Genomic DNA, 24,973 nt, shown 5'->3' with positions numbered 1-24,973 from the left:
TCCACTGGGTCGATGCAACTAGGATAAATAGATCTGGCCGCGCTAGTGGCGGATGCCTTTACGGTTTTAAAAGGGATATTAAGAATAAATATCAACTAGATTTCGTAGTAATTAATAATTTCACGGTATTATCAGCCAACTTCTATGGGTCTGTTTTCTATTTGATTCCCTCATACCTAAATTGTACAAAATGGAAATCGGATATGGAACAATTTGAAAATTTTTTTAGTGAGTTCAGTCCAGTTAACTTCTGCATTATGGGAGATCTAAATGCTAGAATCGGTGAAGGTCAGTGTCTTAAAGAAAGTATTATTGATGGGTTTACAGATATAACTGAATTAAGGCAATCAAAAGACAAAACAGTCAACACTAATGGCAGAAAGCTGTTAACGTTTGTTGATGATATTGGAGGCATTGTTTTAAATGGGAGAACATCAGGTGATTCTGATGGAAATTTTACTTTCTGTGGGGTAATGGGAAGTTCTGTTATTGATTACTACATATGTTCATGTAGCTTTTTGCAGTTCGTTACCAACTTACACGTTGATTTAGAAACCTTCTCTGATCATATGCCCTTACATTTGGAGTTAAAAATACCAAATAACTGTCCTGTCGTTCAGAATAATCAAATATCTTTTCAAAAGCTATATTGGCAAGATAAACATACTCTTCAATATAAAAATAAGTTATCGGAGCTGTCAGCATATTACAGATATATGCCAAATCAGTCTGTAAATTACTTGGTTAATGAAATAACTTCTAAAATAAAACAGTCTCAAGTGAGAAAGAAAAATAATGTAGTCTTTGAACCCAAACAAAAATGGTTTGATTGGCAGTGCTTTCGATTCAGATCCAATATGATTAAAAATTTAAAAAACTATAGAAAATCTCACACAATAATTAACAGGCAACGCTACTTCTTATCGAGGTCCAAATTCCGATATTTGTGTACTAAGAAAAAAGAAGCATTCTATAATTACAACCTAACCAAGCTAGATAGGATAAACTGCAGTAAAGATTGGTGGGCACTGTCCAAATCTTTGAAAAAGTCTAATCAATTACGTAGAGGTAATATCAGTTCAAATCAATTTAAGATTCATTTTGAGAGTATTCTGCAAAATAATATTGATGATAGCTCTATATTGTGGTGCATTCCCTCTTACGTAGATCCCTTTATTGATTCTCCAATCGAATTTTTTGAATTGGAAAATGTCATAAAAAAGCTCAAAAGCAAAAAGTCGCCGGGTCAAGATGGAATACCCTACGAGTTTTACAAGAACGCACCAATAAATTTTCTCAGGGAAGTACTCCATGTGTTTAATACCATATTTTTATATGAAGATATCCCAGAGTGTTTTAAAGAATCCATTCTTATCCCATTATTCAAAAAGGGTGATCCGAATGTTGCCTCAAACTATAGGGGTTTGTCCCTTATGGATACAATATCCAAAATTTTCAATAACATATTGTTGAATCGCATAACCTTTTGGCTTACCAGAAATAATGTTCTTAACGAGTTCCAAGCAGGTTTCAGAAAGGGGTACTCTACTGTAGACAACATTTTCAATCTTGTAAATATTATACATCTAAAAAGGGCTAATAATAAATCTACTTATAGTTTTTTTGTTGATTTTTCAACAGCTTTTGACTTGATCCCGAGGAACAGTCTTTTTTACAAGCTGTCTTCTATGGGTCTATCTACAAAACTAATAAGAATACTGCAGGCCTTATATGATAATACAACAACAAAAGTTTGGGACGGATTCACATTCTCTAATTCATTTACAGTTAGCTCTGGTGTTAAGCAAGGCTGCATTCTAAGTCCAACATTGTTTTCGCTGTACCTTAATGATTTGCCGGATGAATTACCTGGAGGGGTCGATGTAGCTGATACGATCGTCAAAGTTCTACTTTACGCTGACGACATTGTTATGCTATCTGAAACACCCGAAGGTTTACAAGTAATGATAGATGCTTTACACAGATATTGCATAAAATGGGGTCTTAAAGTTAATCTGTCTAAATCGAAAGTACTTATTTTTCGCAAAGGCAATCGAATTGCATCCAATTTAAAATGGTTTTATGGAAATGAAGAAGTTGAGATTGTCAATAAATATACGTACTTAGGAGTCGAATTAACTTACAATTTATCATTTACTACACATTTACAAAATAAACTAGCGACATCCAAAATGGCTATCAATTCTACTTGGTTGAAATACATCACAAACCCAAAGATATCAAAACATAATAAATATAAAATATTCTCTGCTTGTTCAAAATCTATATTATTCTATGCGGCACAAATATGGGGGTTTCAGCGCTATGAATGTGTTGAGAAATTGTTGCGTTTCTTTATTAAAAAAATGTTGTTACTTCCAAACAATACTTCAAACTACATGCTTTACTTAGAAACTGGCGTAACCACATTATATGCTTCTACTTTAAAGATGCATTTCAGTTATATAAACCGGGTGTTAAGACTTAGTCCCAATAGATTACCTCGTATACTTGCCGAAAAGATCATGGAATTAAACATCTACTGGGCAAAAGAATGGTCCGACCTATGTGAAAATCTAGGTTATACTCCTCCCAATAACACCGTACCAATATGTGTGTATTGGAAGGAGATAATTATTGCATTGAGTACTAGGGAACGTGATGACTTATCCAATACTGCGAGGAAGTCGCAATTCCATGATCTGTATTCGAGTCTACAATATAATCAGATGCAAGAGTTAACTAAGGATCTCTCCTCACATGCGACAGGCTGGATTATAAAAGCCAGAGGTGGTTTGCTAAATCTAGCCTCTAAACCGTTTACTTCTAAAGCTGATGCAAATATACTTTGTACAATTTGCAACATGAATGAAATTGAAAACACAACCCATTTTATTGGCGTATGTCCCATTTATTCGGAATATAGAAATATGTACTTCGGGAAGAATAGACTCCAAGACAATGAAATAATCGATATATTAAATGGCACAAACTTTCTCTCTCTATATAAATATGTTCTTACATGCTTCAAATATAGGCAACTAATTATAAATGAATATAATATGTAAAAAACTATTGTTATTATTATATAGATGTATATTATTATATAAATATAACTTTAATATGGCTAACAGCAATATCGCTAAGCCAACTATTAGATGTTTACTATAACTAAAAATACTTATACAACAACTGGATTTACTATAAAAGTTTGTAAAATCATCTATTAATAAAATAAAAAAAAAAATAAAAAAAAAATAAGATTTTTTATGTAAAACAACTATTTAATTATATGTAAAAATATAAAACATTAAATTTTAGTTTTGATTTGCGTAATCTCCTTTATTGGAGCTGGAGATGATAAACAATTTTTCTGTATTTCATGTCAAATTTCTTCCACCTCAAACGTATTACTAATTTAAAACCACAATCTGTCATAAACGTCATTGACTCTTTACTATTTTCTTTTTTGAAAAAATATTTTTCTGGGGATTGAGGGGTATCATGAACATTAAACACTAATTTTATAATAGCCTTTTCTTAACAATTACCGCTATATGCTTGAGATCCTGGTTCTACACAAATCCCCCAAATTTAGTATTAAAAATCATTTTAGTTGTGATGTCATTGCTTCGATTCTCTTGTGTTTTTCTGCCTTTAACCCTGCCAGCTTTTGGAAGTGAGTTTCTTAAGGCCTGCGTACATAAGCTGCTCTGCCTGATTGCCTTGCTTTCCTGCTTCATTTTTGACATAATAAAAATAAAAGAATAAAGAAGGCCGAGGAAATTTCGAACTGGGTTGCCCTTTTCTTTTTTATTCTTTTATCAGAAGTAAGCAAGGTAAGTAGGCAAGGCAGCTTATGTACGCAGGCCTATACTCCCTCGTCTAAGACGTCACTCCGGATACACGCCAAGGAAGATAAAAGACGATCGTTGGTGAATTACACAAACAATACCTATAGCATTATTATGATTATCTTTTATAGCATGCGCAGACACTTCTACATGACTCCTGAGTCACTTATAAGGCGATTGTTTACATTTATTAAGGAATTCAACACATTTGAACAAATATGGGGCATAGGTATTTCTATCTGATGATTATAGGACTCGGTGGTGCAGTGGTAAGCATGCTCGCTTTGCACACTGAAGGTCCGTGTTCGATTCCCAAGCCAGAAAACAAAACAAAATCACATTTTTAGAATGACACAATTAATATAAACAGAAATTTACATCTTTGTGTTTATTTCAACTTGAGTCCATATTTTGTTGTAATTCAATTGTTTGAATAACAACAAAATATTTTAAAGTGGATATGAAATTGATTAGTTGCGGGCGAAGGGTATGGAATACTATTTCAGTTGTCACCAAACAACTTCATCAGTTCCCTTTTTCGCCGACTCTGTATCGATAAACAGGTCAATAAAGCCATCTAGCAAATTAAATAAAATGAGAAATTTGTTGTATGGCCCTAAAGCTGTTTACCCTACAATTTGAGTCGAACTAAAGAATTTCATATCCACCACTGTTTTTATGTCGTGTTTGCTTCGCAAAGAATACGAACATAGGAATGTTGCTTCAATAAGCGGGGGTAAAAACAACAAGAAAGTTGTTTTTGCATTACGCATTGGTCAACAAGGCCGTGCTGATGCCTATTATTGTTGATGGCGTTTTTTTTTTTGTTGGACTGCAGAATTTTACATCTTTGCGTTTATTTCAGCTTGAGTCCATATTTATTCTCATTTTATTTAATTTGCTAGATGGCTTTATTGACCTGTTTATCGATACAGAGTCGGCGAAAAAGGGAACTGATGAAGTTGTTTGGTGACAACTGAAACTATAGTATTCCCTACCCTTCGCCCGCAACTAATCAATTTCATATCCACTTTAAAATATTTTGTTGTTATTCAAACAATTGAATTACAACAAAATATGGACTCAAGCTGAAATAAACACAAAGATGTAAAATTCTGCAGTCCAACAATAAAAAACGCCAACAACATAAACAGAAATTCTTAAGGCCTGGGTACATAAGCTGCCTCGCCTGATTGCCTTGCTTTTCTGCTTCATTTCTGACATAACAAATATAAAAGAATAAAGAAGGCCGAGACAATTTCGAACTATGTTGCCCTTTTCTCTTTTATTCTTTTATCAGAAGCAAGCAGGCCAGTCAGCTTATGTACTCAGACCTTTACTTCTGTAAAAGCGTACTTTGCAAAAAATATATATATATATATAAATAGAAAAATAAAACTATGTATTTATGTTTTTATTAAAACAAACATTTTTTATTAATTCCAAGAACTATCGCTGAAATGATCTTCTAGAAGCGCCGCCGAGGTGACTTCAAAGAAGTGACGCGGGCGTGGTTCATTTCATCACAACTGAGGTCACTTCAGGGTGACTTCGGCGATTATCCCCGCGACTGCTTTCAACGCCTAGGCGACACGCTTAAGTCACTGCTGCGATAGAATTGGCAACAAGAGGCTGTTGAGCTATAAATACAGGGTGATTTTGGGACAATGAGTTAGTTGTGCTTGAGACGTCAAACTGAACAGTCGGTTAAAGAAGAAGTAAAGAAAAAGTTGTGTTCTTACTAGAATTAAGCTGTGTGCTTTGGAAATAAAGTCGGTTGAGAATAAGAGTAATAAAGTAAATGAAGCATTGTAGAACCGTAATCTAAAAGGAACCCTGTTTTATTTGATACAAATCGTGTCGGGAAATAAAATAACGTCTAAAGAGAGTTAAACCTAATTCGGTAACAATATGTATGTGGTCTTCTGTTTGACTGATATGTTGATTTTGAAATTTCTGTCAAAGTTCCCTCAAAGCCGTTGTGTAGAAAAAATGTCATGCAACAAATGGAACTCTGTAGTCTGAATGGCCACGATGCTGCGTGGCGTCTCGCGTAAGTCGGTGATAGGGGATGGGAAAGGCATGTCGGCACTCCACTGTTCTGATTTTCTTTTGCTACCGAATCGCCAAGGCTATAGTCGGGGCCGACTATGAGATACCCTACACCCTGACCCTGTGCTTATGCTTTTGTCTGTTAAAATTCAAAATATTAAAATTGGGATAGATTAGCGCCTTTTCTTGAAACGCATTTAAGTGCATCGTCAGTACAACTCAACAAAAATGTAAAAGTGGGATGTATGCCTGCTGTTTGACCACCTACGACAACCTACGTTACATTGTTGCCAAGGTGATATTTTCTACTTTCATTAGCAGGTTTTGCTTTTGACATACTCCTTATAGAAGCGGAGATATTCGCTTTGAAATAAAACGTTGACTTTTTCTCCAAATAAGTTTTTTGCGCATTCCGACACCTGAATATTATCCGACCATCACCAAAATCAATGGGCTTTTTCCTCTGTAGGACCCCTATTTCGTGAAGGTCCGATCAAAATTGCGATCTGTAGCGTGATTACAAAAAAATAGAAAAATGGGATGTATTACCGACTATTGCGATATCTCCGTTATTTGGCCACCTACGCCAACCCACTTTGCATCATTGTAAAAATGGGATTTTCTACTATCATAGTCAGACTTTGTTTTTGGAAGGTATCCAACCAAAGCTGTGATATTTGTCATTATATTAGCGGCTATAACGGTATCTTCGTTGTTTGACCACCAACGACAACCTACGTTACATCGTTGAAAGATGATATTTTCTACTTTCAATAACAGCTTTTGCTTTTGATATACCCCGTATAGTAGCGGAGATATTCGCTTTGAAATAAAATGTTGACTTTTTTTCCAAATAAGTTTTTTGCCCATTCCGACCTCTGAATATTATCCGACCATCACCAAAATCAATAGGCTTCTTCCGCTACGGGACCTTTATCAACACCCAAAATTTGGTGACGATCAGAATAAAATTGCGACCTGTAGCGTGATTACAAGGTTTAGATGGACAGACGGACGGACATAGCCAGATCGACTCAGCTCGTCGAGACATTAATTTTTTTTGATATATATATATGTATGGGTCTACGACCATTATTTCGATGCGTTACAAACTTTTTGGCCAAAACCAACTTATAATACCCTCCCCACATAGTGGTGTAGGGTATAAAAATTGCGAAACTAAATCGGAATACTTGTTAACGACCTTGGATATCGTATAAGGACTATGATTGGATTCTGGAATGTGAAAACGCTTATACACAGCGTTGTGACGACGTGTTTTCACTTTGTTTTTGTACATTATTTTAATTGTTGTCATATATATTATCCTTTTTTATTTTATCTTTCCTTTTATGTCCCTGCTCGGGCGCCATTGTGACTCCATATTGGGTCTCAGTGAAGTACGTTGGAATGGTTCAAGTGAACATGTCCCCCTATTTACAGTAACCATGAATCCTATTTATCTATTGATCTAGAATCAAAAAAAAAATTTCTATAACAATCCAATTAATCATAATAGACAAATTAATCTTTATTATCCATCTATTTATCTATCAATAGTAATATAATGTCTAATATATAGTATACATTATATAAATAATTTATATATTAATAATCAATTAGATGAATATAGTTATATATATAAATCATTTATATATATATATACATCTATATAATATAAATAATATAGATATTATTAAATATTCTATATAGATAAATCTATATATATATATATATATATATATATATATATATATATATATGCAAAAATTAATTATCTATATATATATATAGATATATATATAGATGTATAATTACATTAATTTCATATTATAAAATAACCAATATATTAATTTAATAAATAAATAAAAATTGGTACTAGGTAATATTTTCAACTCTTAACTATAAAAATTATATATTAATTTTTACATAGAAATAAATCAATTATATCCCCTAATATAAAGATTCATTCTATTGTAATTTTATTTAATATTTTAACAAATAAATATTAAATTTATTAATTATAAAATAATTTAAATTAGTAATAAAAAAATCAAAAAGTAAAAAATGAACCATCAGAATTTTTAAAAATCCATAAATTTTATCAAAATTCCGATTTTTTTTTTAAATTTTTGAAGAATTTAAAAATTTTTAGTGTTATTTTTTCATATAAAAAATTTTTATAATATATATTTAATGTTTATAATAACATTAATTTAATATTATAAGGGGTATCTATTTTTTATTTGAAGCGTGCAGAATCTGAAATTAGGTCTATATACTCTATTATATAGATAGATATATATATATATATATATATATATATATATATATATATATATATATATATATATATATATATATATATAAATGTTTAATTAATCACTATTTATCTATTGATCTAGAATCAAAAAAAAAAATTTCTATAACAATCCAATTAATCATAATAGACAAATTAATCTTTATTATCCATCTATTTATCTATCAATAGTAATATAATGTCTAATATATAGTATACATTATATAAATAATTTATATATTAATAATCAATTAGATGAATATAGTTATATATATAAATCATTTATATATATATACATCTATATAATATAAATAATATAGATATTATTAAATATTGTATATAGATAAATCTATATATATATATATATATATATATATTAGGGTTATGACTTTTTGACATTTTTCCTCAAAAATGATTTCCTGTAGCAGGGATGAATGAACTTTTGCCTATTAATCACTATGCTATCGTTTATTCCATCGAAATATAAAAAAAGTTCACGCACAAATCGATTTTAAAAAAATAATTTTTTGAAAAAATATATGAAATGAAAAAAATTTTTTTTTCAAAAAATTATTTTTTGTTACACGAATGAATAAATATAAGCCTACTAGTAACTATAATAACGTTTATTTCATTCAAATATTAAAAAAGTCGCGAAAAAAATCACTTTGAAAAAATTTTAAATTTTTTGTTTTTTGTTAAAAAATTATATTTTTGAATAAAAGCGTTTACGACATTTTTACGATTCTCAGAATTGAAGAAAAATAGTGAGAAATAAATTTTATGTAATTTTAATTATCTCATGTGGCTCTAAAGTTTATTTTCAATTATATATCCGTTTTCAGTGACTTCAAAAAATTGTTCATAATTTTGATAAATTCAAATTTTAAAATCATTTTGTGCGTGAGGTTTTTTCACCGAATCACCTTATAATTAAGATTTTATGTAATCTTATGGCAAAACTCATCACGCTATGATACAGGGATATGAGGTTGTAAAAAAGTCATAACCCTAATATATATATATATATATATATATATGCAAAAATTAATTATCTATATATATATCTCTAATATATAACATATTTTTATTATATATATACGTATAAATATAATATATATAACTAATATTATTTTTGTTATATATATACATATAAATATAAATATGATATATATAGCTAATATTTATAATTACATTAATTTTGTATTATAATAATTTATATAATATATATTTAATGTTTTTAATAACATTGATTTAATATTATAAGGGGTATCTATTTTTTATTTGAAGCGTGCAGAATCTGAAATTAGGTCTATATACTCTATTATATAGATAGATATATATATATATAAATGTTTAATTAATCACTATTTATCTATTGATCTAGAATCAAAAAAAAAAAAATTTCTATAACAATCCAATTAATCATAATAGACAAATTAATCTTTATTATCCATCTATTTATCTATCAATAGTAATATAATGTCTAATATATAGTATACATTATATAAATAATTTATATATTAATAATCAATTAGATGAATATAGTTATATATATATATATATAAATCATTTATATATATATACATCTATATAATATAAATAATATAGATATTATTAAATATTGTATATAGATAAATCTATATATATATATATATATATATATGCAAAAATTAATTATCTATATATATATATATATATATCTCTAATATATAACATATTTTTATTATATATATACGTATAAATATAATATATATAACTAATATTATTTTTGTTATATCTATATATATAAAAAAGAATGATGTTAGTTACTACGCTTATAACTCAAGAACGGCTGAACAGATTTTGACAATTGGCACCAATTCGGAATAGTCTCATGGCAGAAAAGGATAAAACCTAAAAAAATTGCGAAAAACTGCGAAAAAATTGCAAAACTATTTTTTCAAGAAAGATAATTTTTCCACAAATTTCTATCGAGCTTCGCGTTTTGAGTATACCTTGACACTCATTTGGACAGTTTTTGGCGAAAATTGTTTATGCACCAATTGTGCGGGTCCATTGTACGCCTCTGTTTTGTCAATTTTTGAAAGTTGTATAGAACTTTTTATTCACAATCAAATCGATTTTCATTTATTTTTCAAGCGTCTTTTTAGAAAATTAACAGCGAAAAATTGTTAAAAGAATAGGGCTCAGTTTAGAGTTTGTAAAGATAAGTGGTGGTTTTGGTCAGATTCCGATTGAAAAGATGAAGATGATAACGCCGAAATTGGTTTTGATCCACAAAATTGGTGGGTTATTTGAAAAATCAAGAGCTCCGAGGTAATTTCATTACAAGTGAGGTTGTAGCATATATGTATACTTTTAAAATGTAAGTGAAAACATCTTCGAAAGATCAACTTCCGATTTATGCGGTGTAAGTTTAAGCTGAACAAGATATATATACTGATACTGTTCAGATCCTGTCATGATACTAATAAAACTGATGTCTCCACTGAAAAGGAGTATGAATTCAATCGGTTTAGTTCCCTCAGAGCTGGAAGGCAATTACAAATGGCCAAATACATACATATGTACATTGGTACTGTTGGTATACTGTATGTGTGTACATCGAAAAAGGATGATATTTAAAATTGGAAAGAAAAAAAAAAGAAATCGGAGGTACTGGAGATTTGTGGTCGAATTATCTGACAAATATTCTTTATCGGGCGACAGAAGTAGGTAAATACATATTAAACGTTAATTAGTTTATGGAATTAAATATAGGGTGACCAAGTAATCGACAACAGTCGCGTGTTAATATGACAGGACTTCAAGCATCCGAAACACACAAAGAACGACAACTAATAGAAAGCTCTGCTAACAAGTATCTATTACCGCATTTGTCCGTGTTACCCGAGCCATTGCATCTAATTCCGAACTTGCAATGCAAGTAGAATTCGGGAGATCACGTTAAACAGAGAATTCAAAAAAAAAGCAGACGAAGGTGGTTACCTGATAACGATCGGATCCCTCTGCTCAAAATAGGTAAATTGATTAAAACGCAAATTTAAACAAGCACTATATTCAGTATTAAATTCAAAATCCTACGATCGCATTCCTTTGTGTCATTTGCTTAAAAAATATATCTTAGTCCCGATTTACAATTGCCTAATTTTTCGCGGCTATTGTCAGTTTATGGGAGAGAGAGTCAAACTGACAATTGTCCTAAACAGTTCAAAACAAAGAAATATTTGCCATTGAACAAGGTGATAACAATAATAGTATTATAGGTTAGAACCAAAGCCATCAAGTTCTGTACCTAAAAAACTTGCGAGACGAAGTTCGCCGGGTCCCCTAGTATATACATATAAATATGATATATATAGCTAATATTTATAATTACATTAATTTTGTATTATAATAATCTATATATATAAATGAGCTTGGTGATAAGTGATTGACTGACTGACTGACTCATCATCAACGCCCAGCCAAAACGGCTAAAGCTAGGAGCTTGAAATTTTACCAGTGGGTAACTGTTGATGCAAATGTGCGAGATAAGGCCGGGTTTTAGAAAATTCGTCCTGGAACCACAAAAAATAACAACAACAAAAATCCTTATTTTTCATTATTATTACGTACTTATGCACTTAGTTGGCCCTCTGCAAGACATGTGTCAAATTAACAATGCTATAACTTCATGATACCGTAAACCAGGGTCGAGCTTCTTTGCTTAGATCGTATAGTGAGGGCGCCCACTGAGTTGTTTTTGCATTTGCTTCTCTCTCTCACGTACAGTGTAAATTAATGAAAGCAAACAAAAACATAATGTGGTTGTTGCTTTTTTCACTCATACGTTCATACATGTCTTCGCTTTGGTTGTATTTCTGTGGTCGTCGCTGCCGTAAACGATCACACATAATTTCAAATTTTGTAGTTTACTTCTAGGCGCACTTATTTTACCGTAAACCACTAAATAATAGAAAGACAAGACATTTGTTATCTTCCATTGCAACAGATGTCGTGAATAACTAAATGTTTGCAAATCAATGAAAGTGCAATAAAATTGTGCATACTACCACTATTTATTTGCAATTAAGAATTTTATCGTATATGGAGAGGTACAGTCATAACTATTCAATTTCAAAATCTGTAATTTGAAGAAATCGATAACTAATTAATGAAATCAATAATAGGCCCCAGGAATATAGGAATTTGGTATGGAAATCAAGGTTGGGAAGTGGTGCTTCTAAAAGGAAATGGTTTGGAAAATTACCAATCATGTGTACGAAAAGTATTAAATGGTACTAAATTTAGTACAATTTAGATTTGGGTGAACGTAGCTGAAGAGCTGGAAACCTGAAATTTGGAATTAAGGTTACTGTTGTAGTGTAGGATTGAGATATGAGGGTAGTTTTGGAAATTCGTGCTTATGTGTATGAAAAGTACTAAATGGTACTAAATTTGATACAATGGGGATTTGGGTGAACGGATAATAGCTGGAATCTCGATATTTGGAATTGAGATTACAGGTGGGGTGTAGGATTGAGGTAGTTTTGAAAATTCGTACTTATGGGTACGAAAAGTACTAAATGGTACTAAATTTAGTACAATTTGGATTTGAATGAACGGATAGAGCTGGAAACCTCAAATTTGGAATTAATATTACTGTTGAAGTGTAGGATTGAGATATGAGGGTAGTTTTGGAAATTAGTACTTATGTGTAGAAAAGTACTAAATAGTACTAAATTTGGTACAATAGGGATTTGGGTGAACGGATAGAGCTGGAATCCTGATATTTGGAATTGAGATTACTGTTGGAGTGTAGGATTGAAGAACTTTTGGAAATTCGTACTTATGTGTACTAAATTTGATACAATGGGGATTTGGTTGAACGGATAAAAGCTGGAATCTCGAAATTTGGAATTGAGATTCGTACTTATGGGTACGAAAAGTACTAAATGGTACTAAATTTAGTGCAATTTGGATTTGGGTGAAAGTATGTATGTAGCTGGAAACCTGAAATTTGGAATTAAGATTACTGTGAAGTGTAGGACTGAGATATGAGGGTGGTTTTGGAAATTCGTACTTATGTGTTCGAAAAGTACTTAATTTGGTACAATAGGGATTCGAGTGAACGGACAGAGCTGGAATCCTGAAATTTGAAATTGAGATTATTGTTGGAGCATAGGATTGGGGAAATTTTGGAAATTCGTATTTATGTGTACGAATAGTACTAAATGGTACTAAATTTAGTACAATTTAGATTTGGGTGAAAGGAAAGAGCTGGAAACCTGAAATTTGGAATTAATATTACTGTTGAAGTGTAGGATTGAGATATGAGGGTGGTTTTGGAAATTAGTACTTATGTGTACGGAAAGTACTAAATGGAACTAAATTTTGTATAATGGGTATTTGGGTGAACGGATAGCTCTGGAATCTCGAAATTTGGAACTGAGATTACTGGTGGAGTTTAGTATTGTGGAAGTTTTGGAAATTCGTACATAGGGTACGAAAAATACTAAATAGCACTAAATTTGGTACAGTTTCGATTTGTGTGAGCGGATAGAGTTTGATTCCTCAAATTTGGACTAAGGATCACTGATGAAGAGTAAGAAATATGCACCAAAGGGTTTTTGGAAACTTGAGTGTACGAAAAGTACTAAATGGTACTAAATTTAGTACAATTTGGATTTGGGTGAACGGATAGAGCTGGATTCCTGAAATTTGAAATTGATATTACTGTTGGAGTGTAGGACTGGGGAAGTTTTGGAAATTCTTACTTATGTTAATGAGAAGTACTAAATTTGGGACAATGGGGATTTGGGTGAACGGATATAGTTGGAATCTCGAAATTTGGAATTGAGATTACTGGTGGGGTGTAGAATTGAGGTAGTTTTGAAAATTCGTACTTATTGGTACGAAAAGTACTAAATGGTACTAAATTTAGTGCAATTTGGATTTGGGTGAACGTATGTATGTAGCTGGAAACCTGAAATTTGGAATTAAGATTACTGTGAAGTGTAGGACTGAGATATGAGGGTGGTTTTGGAAAGTCGTACTTATGTGTTCGAAATGTACTAAATTTGGTACAATAGGGATTCGAGTGGACGGACAGAGCTGGAATCCTGAAATTTGAAATTGAGATTATTGTTGGAGCATAGGATTGGGGAAATTTAGGAAATTCGTATTTATGTGTACGAATAGTACTAAATGGTACTAAATTTATTACAATTTGGATTTGGGTGAACGGATAGAACTGGAATCCTGAATTTTAAGTATTTTAATTTTATTTATTTTAATTTAAAGTATGAATTTTAGTAAACGGAAAGAGTTAGAATTTGAAACCCGTTCGCGGTAGGCTATAGAGTAGAATTTGGATTTGGGTGACGGATAGTGTTTGAGTCCTGAAATTTGAAATTAGGATAACTATTGGAGTGTAGGACTGAGGTAGTAAGGGTACGAAAATTACTAAGTGGTACTACCTGTGATACAATTTGGAATCCTGGAATTCGGTCAGACTGCTGTTGGAGTATAAGATTGAGATGGAAGTAGTTTTTGAAATTCGTACTTATGGGTACGAAATGTACCAAATGGTACAACTTGGATTTGAGTGCACGGATAGCGCTGGAATCCTGTTATTTGGAATTATGGTTACTGTTTAAGTGAAGGATTAAGGTTGTTTTGGAAAATCGAATTGTACAGAATTTGGTACAATTTGTTTTTGTGTAAAGGGGTTTTTGGAAATTCGTCGTAGAAAGGTACGTAAAGTGCTAAAGTGTACTAAATATGGAATTCATTGTATTAGGCAAACGCGAAGAGCTAGAATTCTGAAATTTTGAACGAGTGGTCATTGGTGGAGAGTTAGGAAGATGTACCAAAGGGTATTTAGAAACTCGACCTATAAGTGTACGAAAAGTACTAAAAGTTTCTAAATTTGGTACCAATTGCATATTTTTAATGGATAAAGCTAGAATCTTCAAATTTGGTATGGGAATCAAGGTTGGGAAATGGCGTTGAAATAAGGATATGGTTTTGGAAGTTCGTTTTTGATTACGAGCAGTAATAAATTTGGATTTGGGTGAACGGATAGAGATGGAATCCTAAAGTTTTGAATTAAGATTACTGTAGGGGTGTATGATTGAGATAGTTTTGGAAATTCGTACCTTTGGGTACGAAAAGTACTAAATGGTACTAAATTTGGTACAATTTGGATTTGGATGAACGGAACTAAGATTACTGCCGAACAGTAGAATTGAGGTAGTTTGGAAATTCGTACTTATGGGTACGAAAACCACTAAATTTGGTACAATTTGAATTTTAGTAAACGGATAGTGTTGGAATTAAGATTACTGTAGGAGTGTAGCATTGAGGAAATTTTGAAAAGTCGTACGTATGTGTACGAGAAGTACTAAATATGGTACAATATAGATTTGGGTGAACGTGTAGACCTGGAATCCTGAAAATTTTGTTTGGGAATGAAATGGTACTAAATTTGATACAATTTGGATTCGGGGGAATTAATAGAGCTGGAATCCTGAAATTTGGAATTACGATTACAGTCGAAGAGTAGGATTCAGGTTGTTTTGAAAAAGCAAACTTATGGTACTAAATTTAATACAATTTGTATGTAGGTGAACGGATAGCGGTGGAATCCTGCAATTTGAAAGTATGATTATTGTAGCCCTGTTGCGTTGAGGAAGTTTTGAAAATTGGTACGAATATTCTAAATTGTTCTAAATTTTGTACAATTTTAATTTGGTTTAACGGATAGAGTTTGAATCCTGAAATTTGGAAGTAAGATTACTACTAAAGTGAAGGATTGAGGTAGTTTTGGAAAATCTTACTTATGGATACGAAGAGTTTGACTTGATACTAAGTTTGGTACAATTTGGAATTGGACGAACGGATACAGCTGGAATCTTGAGATTTGGAAATACTGTAATTATTATGGAATTTACTGTAATTATTTTGTATTAATGTCTGTGTATGGATGAGATATATCGTCGAAATACGTACCATAAGTATACGAAAATTATTTAATGGTACTCAATTTGTTTTTGGGTGTAGGGACAGTGCTGGAATTTTTATTTTTGGAGTTAGGGTGTGTATTGGTGTGCAACGTTGATCTCGCTGTTAATGTGTAAGGGTGAGATACAGCTGATCTTTTTGAAAATCGAACTTAAAGGGTACGTACAGTACTAAGATAAAAATAAATATTGATTAAAATTGGTATTAGTGCGACCAAATTTTCAGTGTTTGTCATTTCCATATTATATATTGTTTATTTGTTTTTATATGCTTTCCGCATACGAAGTAGCGGGCATTTTGCTAGTTAATATAATATATATTTAATGTTTTTAATAACATTGATTTAATATTATAAGGGGTATCTATTTTTTATTTGAAGCGTGCAGAATCTGAAATTAGGTCTATATACTCTATTATATATATATATATATATATATATATATATATATATATATATATATATAAATGTTTAATTAATCACTATTTATCTATTGATCTAGAATCAAAAAAAAAATTCTATAACAATCCAATTAATCATAATAGACAAATTAATCTTTATTATCCATCTATTTATCTATCAATAGTAATATAATGTCTAATATATAGTATACATTATATAAATAATTTATATATTAATAATCAATTAGATGAATTTAGTTATATATATAAATCATTTATATATATATATATATATATACATCTATATAATATAAATAATATAGATATTATTAAATATTGTATATAGATAAATCTATATATATATATATATATATATGCAAAAATTAATTATCTATATATATATATATATATATATATATATATATATATAATTTTAAAAAAACCCTAAATTACATTCTTAAAAATTTTTAAAAATTATACTAATTTTAATTCACTATAAAAAAATAAAAAAATAATTTTTTTCCAAAATTTCACAAAAAATTACTATAAAGAAGGAAAAAAAAAGAGTCAAGTTTCATTGAATGAATTGCCTGATAAAAGGATTACCTTGATAGGGTAAATTATGTAATTAATATTACATTCATTAATTATATTTAATAGAATTAAACTATTTCTAAAAGTATCAAAAACTTTTGTGCATCGTACACCAAAATATAAAAAGATAAGCTAATTAAGCTACTGGGCTCATACCCCATTTATAAAGGTTCTAATCCTTTTCTTTTTAATTTTTAATAATTCATCAAAAATTATATTTTTAGCTATTTTAATAATAGGAACTTTAATTGCTATTTCAACTAACTCTTGAATAGGAGCCTGAATAGGGTTAGAAATTAATTTATTAGCTTTTATCCCCCTAATAAGAGGTAATAAATTAATATCTACAGAAGCATCTTTAAAGTACTTTTTAACGCAAGCATTAGCTTCTTCTGTATTTTTGTTTGCAGTAATCCTATTTTTATTAAATATAAATAGAGACTCGAATTATTTAATAGAAATAATTATTTTCTCTGCTCTTTTATTAAAAAGTGGATCTGCTCCTTTTCATTTTTGATTTCCTAATGTAATAGAAGGGTTATCATGAATTAATGCATTAATTTTAATAACTTGACAAAAGATTGCTCCTTTAATATTAATTTCTTATGTAATTTTTAAGCCATTAATTATTATTAGAATTATCTTATCAAGCTTATTGGTGCATTAGGAGGATTAAATCAAACTTCTTTACGTAAATTAATAGCTTATTCATCAATTAATCATTTAGGATGAATATTGGCAGCAATATATAACAGAAATATCTGATTAGTATATTTCTTATTTTATACATTTTTAACATTCTCAATAGTATTTATGTTTAATATATTAAAAATTTCTTATATTAATCAATTATTTACACTATTTTTCCATGAAAAAAGAATTAAATTTTTTTATTCTTTAACCTTCTTTCATTAGGAGGATTACCACCATTTTTAGGATTTTTACCTAAAATATTTGTAATTCAATCCCTTACTATGAATAATCAATTATTTCTATTGACTTTTATAGTAATAATAACGTTAATTACTTTATATTTTTATATACGATTATGTTATAGAGCTTTCATATTGAATTATTACGAAAATAACTGAATAACATTTTCATTTTATAAAAGTTCTAATATAAAGTTATTATTGATCTTTTCTTATATTTCGACCTTTGGGCTATTTTTAACTTCTTCCTTATATTTCTTTTTTTAAGGTTTTAAGTTAAATAAACTAATAGCCTTCAAAGCTATCAATATAAGAATAATCTTTTAAGCCTTAGTAAATTTATTACTCCTTTAGAATTGCAGTCTAATGTCATTATTGACTATAAAGCTAATTGATTAAAGAGAATGATTCTCATAAATAAATTTACAATCTATTGCCTAAACTTCAGCCATTTAATCGCAACAATGGTTATTTTCTACTAATCACAAAGATATTGGTACCTTATATTTTATCTTTGGAGCATGATCTGGTATAATTGGAACTTCATTAAGAATTTTAATTCGAGCTGAATTAGGACACCCTGGTGCACTAATTGGTGATGACCAAATTTATAATGTTATTGTAACAGCTCATGCTTTTATTATAATTTTCTTTATAGTTATACCTATTATAATTGGAGGATTTGGAAATTGATTAGTTCCTTTAATACTAGGAGCTCCTGATATAGCATTCCCTCGAATGAATAATATAAGTTTCTGACTTTTACCTCCTGCTTTAACCTTATTATTAGTTAGAAGCATAGTAGAAAAGGGAGCTGGGACAGGATGAACTGTATACCCACCTTTATCTTCAATTATTGCTCATGGAGGAGCTTCTGTTGATTTAGCTATTTTTTCATTACATTTAGCTGGAATTTCTTCAATTTTAGGAGCAGTAAATTTTATTACAACCGTAATTAATATGCGGGCTACTGGAATTACATTCGATCGAATACCTTTATTCGTTTGATCAGTTGTAATTACTGCTCTATTACTTTTACTTTCTCTTCCAGTTTTAGCCGGAGCTATCACAATATTATTAACGGATCGGAATTTAAATACTTCATTCTTTGACCCTGCGGGAGGAGGAGACCCAATTCTTTACCAATATTTATTTTGATTTTTCGGACACCCAGAAGTTTATATTTTAATTTTACCAGGATTTGGAATAATTTCTCATATTATTAGTCAAGAATCTGGAAAGAAGGAAACATTTGGGTCTCTAGGAATAATTTATGCTATACTAGCAATTGGTCTTTTAGGATTCATTGTTTGAGCTCATCATATATTTACAGTTGGAATAGATGTTGATACTCGAGCTTATTTTACTTCAGCAACAATAATTATTGCTGTTCCTACTGGAATTAAAATTTTTAGTTGACTTGCTACATTATATGGTACTCAATTAACTTATTCTCCAGCTATTTTATGAGCCTTAGGGTTTGTATTTTTATTCACTGTAGGAGGACTAACAGGAGTAGTATTAGCTAATTCTTCTGTTGATATTATTTTGCATGACACATATTATGTAGTAGCCCACTTCCATTATGTACTTTCAATAGGAGCTGTATTCGCTATTATAGCCGGTTTTGTCCACTGGTACCCATTATTTACAGGATTAACCCTAAATAATAAGCTTTTAAAAAGTCAATTTGTTATAATATTCATTGGAGTAAATTTAACATTTTTCCCTCAACATTTTTTAGGATTAGCTGGAATACCTCGTCGATATTCTGACTATCCAGATGCTTACACGACATGAAATGTAATCTCAACAATTGGATCAACAATTTCATTATTAGGAATTTTATATTTATTCTATATTATCTGAGAAAGTTTAGTATCCCAACGTCAAGTAATCTTCCCAATTCAATTAAATTCATCAATTGAGTGATTACAAAATACTCCACCTGCTGAACACAGATATAATGAATTGCCTTTATTAGTTAATTTCTAATATGGCAGATTAGTGCAATGGATTTAAGCTCCATATATAAAGTATTTTACTTTTATTAGAAAACTAATGTCAACATGAGCAAATTTAGGTTTACAAGATAGTTCTTCCCCATTAATAGAACAATTAATTTTTTTTCATGATCACGCATTAATAATTTTAGTAATAATCACTGTATTAGTAGGTTATTTAATATTTACTTTATTTTTTAATAATTATGTAAATCGGTACTTATTACATGGACAAACAATTGAAATTATTTGAACTATTTTACCTGCTATTATTTTACTATTTATTGCTTTCCCTTCTTTACGATTACTATATTTATTAGATGAAATTAATGAACCTGCAGTAACTTTAAAGGCTATTGGCCATCAATGATATTGAAGTTATGAATATTCAGATTTTAATAATGTTGAATTCGATTCATATATAATCCCAACTAATGAATTGCCTGTAGATGGATTCCGTTTATTAGATGTTGATAACCGAGTAATTCTTCCTATAAATTCACAAATTCGAATTCTAGTAACAGCTGCCGATGTAATTCATTCATGAACTGTTCCTGCATTAGGTGTAAAAGTAGATGGTACCCCTGGTCGATTAAACCAAACAAATTTTTTAATTAATCGACCAGGACTATTTTATGGGCAATGTTCAGAAATTTGTGGAGCAAATCATAGTTTTATACCAATTGTAATTGAAAGTGTTCCTGTAAATTATTTTATTAAATGAATTTCTAAGAATAATTCTTCATTAGATGACTGAAAGCAAGTACTGGTCTCTTAAACCATTTTATAGTAAATTAGCACTTACTTCTAATGAAAAAATTAGTTAAATATATAACATTAGTTTGTCAAACTAAAATTATTAATTCATTAATATTTTTTAATCCCTCAAATAGCACCAATTGGTTGATTAAGTTTATTTATTATTTTTTCAATTACATTTGTAATTTTTAATATAATAAATTATTACTCATATATTCCTTCAATACCTAAATCAATTTTAAGCAATAAGACTCACTCAACAAAGTCATTAAATTGAAAATGATAACAAATTTATTTTCTGTATTCGACCCATCATCAAGTATTTTTAATCTTTCCTTAAATTGACTAAGTACTTTTTTAGGAATTTTGATAATCCCATCTATATACTGACTAATACCTTCTCGATATCATATTTTTTGAAACAATATTTTATTAACTCTTCATAAAGAATTTAAAACATTATTAGGTCCTATAGGAGCTAACGGTTCTACATTTATTTTCGTTTCATTATTTACTATAATTTTATTTAATAATTTTATAGGATTATTCCCATATATTTTTACTAGCACAAGTCATTTAACATTAACTTTAACATTAGCTCTTCCTTTATGACTATGTTTTATATTATACGGTTGAATTAACAATACTCAACATATGTTTGCCCATTTAGTACCACAAGGAACCCCAGCTATTTTAATACCATTTATAGTATGCATTGAAACAATCAGAAATGTAATTCGACCTGGGACTTTAGCTGTCCGATTAACAGCAAATATAATTGCCGGACATTTACTATTGACACTTTTAGGAAATACAGGACCTTCTTTATCAGTTATTCTACTTAGTTTCCTAATTATTACCCAAATTGCTTTATTAGTTTTAGAATCAGCAGTTGCTATAATTCAATCTTATGTATTTGCTGTTCTAAGAACATTATATTCTAGAGAAGTAAACTAATGTCAACTCACTCAAATCACCCATTTCACTTAGTAGATTATAGTCCATGACCATTAACAGCTTCAATTGGTGCTATAACAACAGTTGCTGGAATAGTAAAGTGATTTCATCAATATGATAATTCTCTTTTCCTATTAGGTAACGTAATTACAATTTTAACTGTTTATCAATGATGACGAGATGTTTCCCGAGAAGGAACTTACCAAGGTCTTCACACTCTTTCTGTAACAACAGGATTACGATGAGGAATAATCTTATTTATTCTTTCAGAAGTTTTATTTTTTGTTTCATTTTTTTGAGCTTTTTTCCATAGTAGTTTATCTCCTTCAATTGAACTTGGAGCTATATGACCTCCTATAGGAATTACTCCATTTAACCCATTCCAAATTCCTTTATTAAATACTGTAATTTTATTAACTTCTGGAATCACTGTTACTTGAGCTCATCATAGTTTAATGGAAGGAAATCATTCTCAAACTACTCAAGGTTTATTTTTTACTGTATTATTAGGGGTCTATTTTACAATTCTTTCTTTCTTTCTTCAAGCTTATGAATATATTGAAGCCCCATTCACAATTGCTGATTCACTTTATGGATCTACTTTTTTATAGCAACAGGATTTCATGGTCTTCATGTATTAATTGGGACAACTTTTTTAATTGTTTGTTTAGGACGACATTTAAATAATCATTTTTCAAAGAATCATCACTTTGGATTTGAAGCTGCTGCTTGATATTGACACTTTGTTGATATTGTTTGATTATTCCTTTATGTATCAATTTATTGATGAGGAGGATAAATTATTATCTATATAGTATATAAAGTATATTTGACTTCCAATCATATGGTCTATTATTAATAGTATAGATAATTTTTTCAATTTTAACAATTAGCTTAATCCTTTTATTAATTTCTGTAGTAGTAATACTATTAGCTTCACTTTTATCAAAAAAAACTATTGTTGATCAAGAAAAAGCATCTCCATTTGAATGTGGATTTGACCCAAAATCATCATCTCGACTTCCTTTCTCTTTACGATTTTTTTTAATTACTATTATTTTTTTAATTTTTGATGTAGAAATTGCATTAATTTTACCAATTATTTTAATTATTAAATTTTCAAACCTTATATACTGAACAATTACATCAATTATTTTAATTTTATTACTAGGACTTTATCATGAATGAAATCAAGGTATATTAAATTGATCAAATTAATGATAGGGTTGTAGTTAATTATAACATTTGATTTGCATTCAAAAAGTATTGATTTTTCAATCTACCTTGAATATGAAGCGATATATTGCAATTAGTTTCGACCTAATCTTAGGTAAATTTACCCTTATTCTTTAATTGAAGCCAAAAAGCGGCTTATCACTGTTAATGATAGAATTGAGTATTAAACTCCAATTAAGGAAGTATGATGTTCAAGTAAAAGCTGCTAACTTTTTTCTTTTAATGGTTAAATTCCATTTATACTTCTATTTATATAGTTTAATAAAAACATTACATTTTCATTGTAAAATTAAATAATTTTATTTTATAAATTACTAAAAAAATTCAGTATATTCAAAGATTAATTAATCTCCCTAACATCTTCAGTGTTATACTCTAAATATAAGCTATTTGAATAAAAACAAATTATATATATATAAATACAATAACAATCCAAAAAACAAAACTTAATAAATAAATTTTTAAATTATTATTTTGTAATATTTGATTTAACTGAGAATTCTTTGCTAAATTATAATAAAGTTGTTGCCCACCAAAATATTCTGATCAACCCTGATCAAATGACTTAATACTTAACTTTCCTAAAATTAAGGAATAATTAATAATTCCATAAGTAGAAATATAAGGTATAAATCATATAGAGCCTAAAAAATAAGAACTATTATAATTTATTAAAGCCTTATTTATAAAAAATAAAGAAACATTAGAAATTATATAACCTATAAATCCCCCAATTATACATACAAATAATGTTAATAATTTTAAATTTAAAGGTAAAATAATAACTTCTGGTGTAGGAAAAATTAATCAATTTAACATACTTCCTCCTACAATTCTTAAAATTAATAAACCTATTATACTCTTTAATATTACTCAACCTTCATCATTTAATATATTCAATGAAGAAAAATTAGAATCCCCAGTTATTGTATAATAAACTAAACGAAAAGAATAACAAACTGTTAAACCAGTAGAAAAAAAATAAAGGAAAAAAGAAAATATATTAATATAAGAAAAAGGTACTATTTCTAAAATTAAATCCTTAGAATAAAACCCAGCTAAAAAAGGTATCCCACATAAAGCTAAATTAGCTACATTAAAACAAGAAGATGTCAATGGTATTATTAAGCTTAATCTACCCATTAAACTTGATTATTATTTATATTATGAATAATAGCTCCAGCACACATAAATAATAATGCCTTAAATAAAGCATGAGTTAATAAATGAAAAAAAGCTAACTTATAAAAACCTATAGATAAAATTCTTATTATTAATCCTAATTGTCTTAAAGTAGATAAAGCAATAATCTTTTTTAAATCAAATTCATAATTAGCACCTAATCCAGCTATAAATATAGTTAACCCAGATAATAATAATAATAAATTTCCTATTCAACTTATTCTTAAAACAATATTAAATCGAATTAATAAATATACACCAGCTGTAACTAAAGTAGAAGAATGAACTAAAGCTGAAACAGGTGTTGGAGCCGCCATAGCTGCAGGTAATCAAGAAGAAAAAGGAATTTGGGCACTCTTAGTTATAGCGGCTAATATAACTAATAACCCTACAATTATTATTTCATTATCAGATTGTATTACATCTAAATAAAAAATATAATTTCAACTCCCATAATTTAATATTCAAGCAATAGCTAATAAAAGAGCCACATCTCCAATTCGGTTAGACAATGCAGTTAATATACCAGCATTACATGACTTAATATTTTGAAAATAAATTACTAAACAATAAGATACTAACCCTAATCCATCTCACCCTAATAAAATTCTAATTAAATTTGGACTAATAATTAATAATATTATTGATATAACAAATATTAATACTAATATAATAAATCGATTAATTTTATAGTCA

The 24,973-nt window shown here is 29.2% G+C and overlaps 1 pseudogene; it reads left to right on the top strand.

Moving 5' to 3' along the window:
* Nucleotides 1-257: 257 nt before the first annotated feature.
* Nucleotides 258-19,030, top strand: LOC141403123 (NADH-ubiquinone oxidoreductase chain 2-like; annotated as a pseudogene).
* The last annotated feature ends 5,943 nt before the right edge of the window (nucleotides 19,031-24,973 follow it).

This window comes from Musca autumnalis, unplaced genomic scaffold, assembly GCF_047663935.1.
Source record: "Musca autumnalis isolate F117 unplaced genomic scaffold, ASM4766393v1 scaffold_4, whole genome shotgun sequence".
Lineage (NCBI taxonomy): Eukaryota > Metazoa > Arthropoda > Insecta > Diptera > Muscidae > Musca > Musca autumnalis.
Note: the sequence above shows the minus strand (reverse complement) of the source record. Positions and strands in the feature narration are given on the sequence as shown.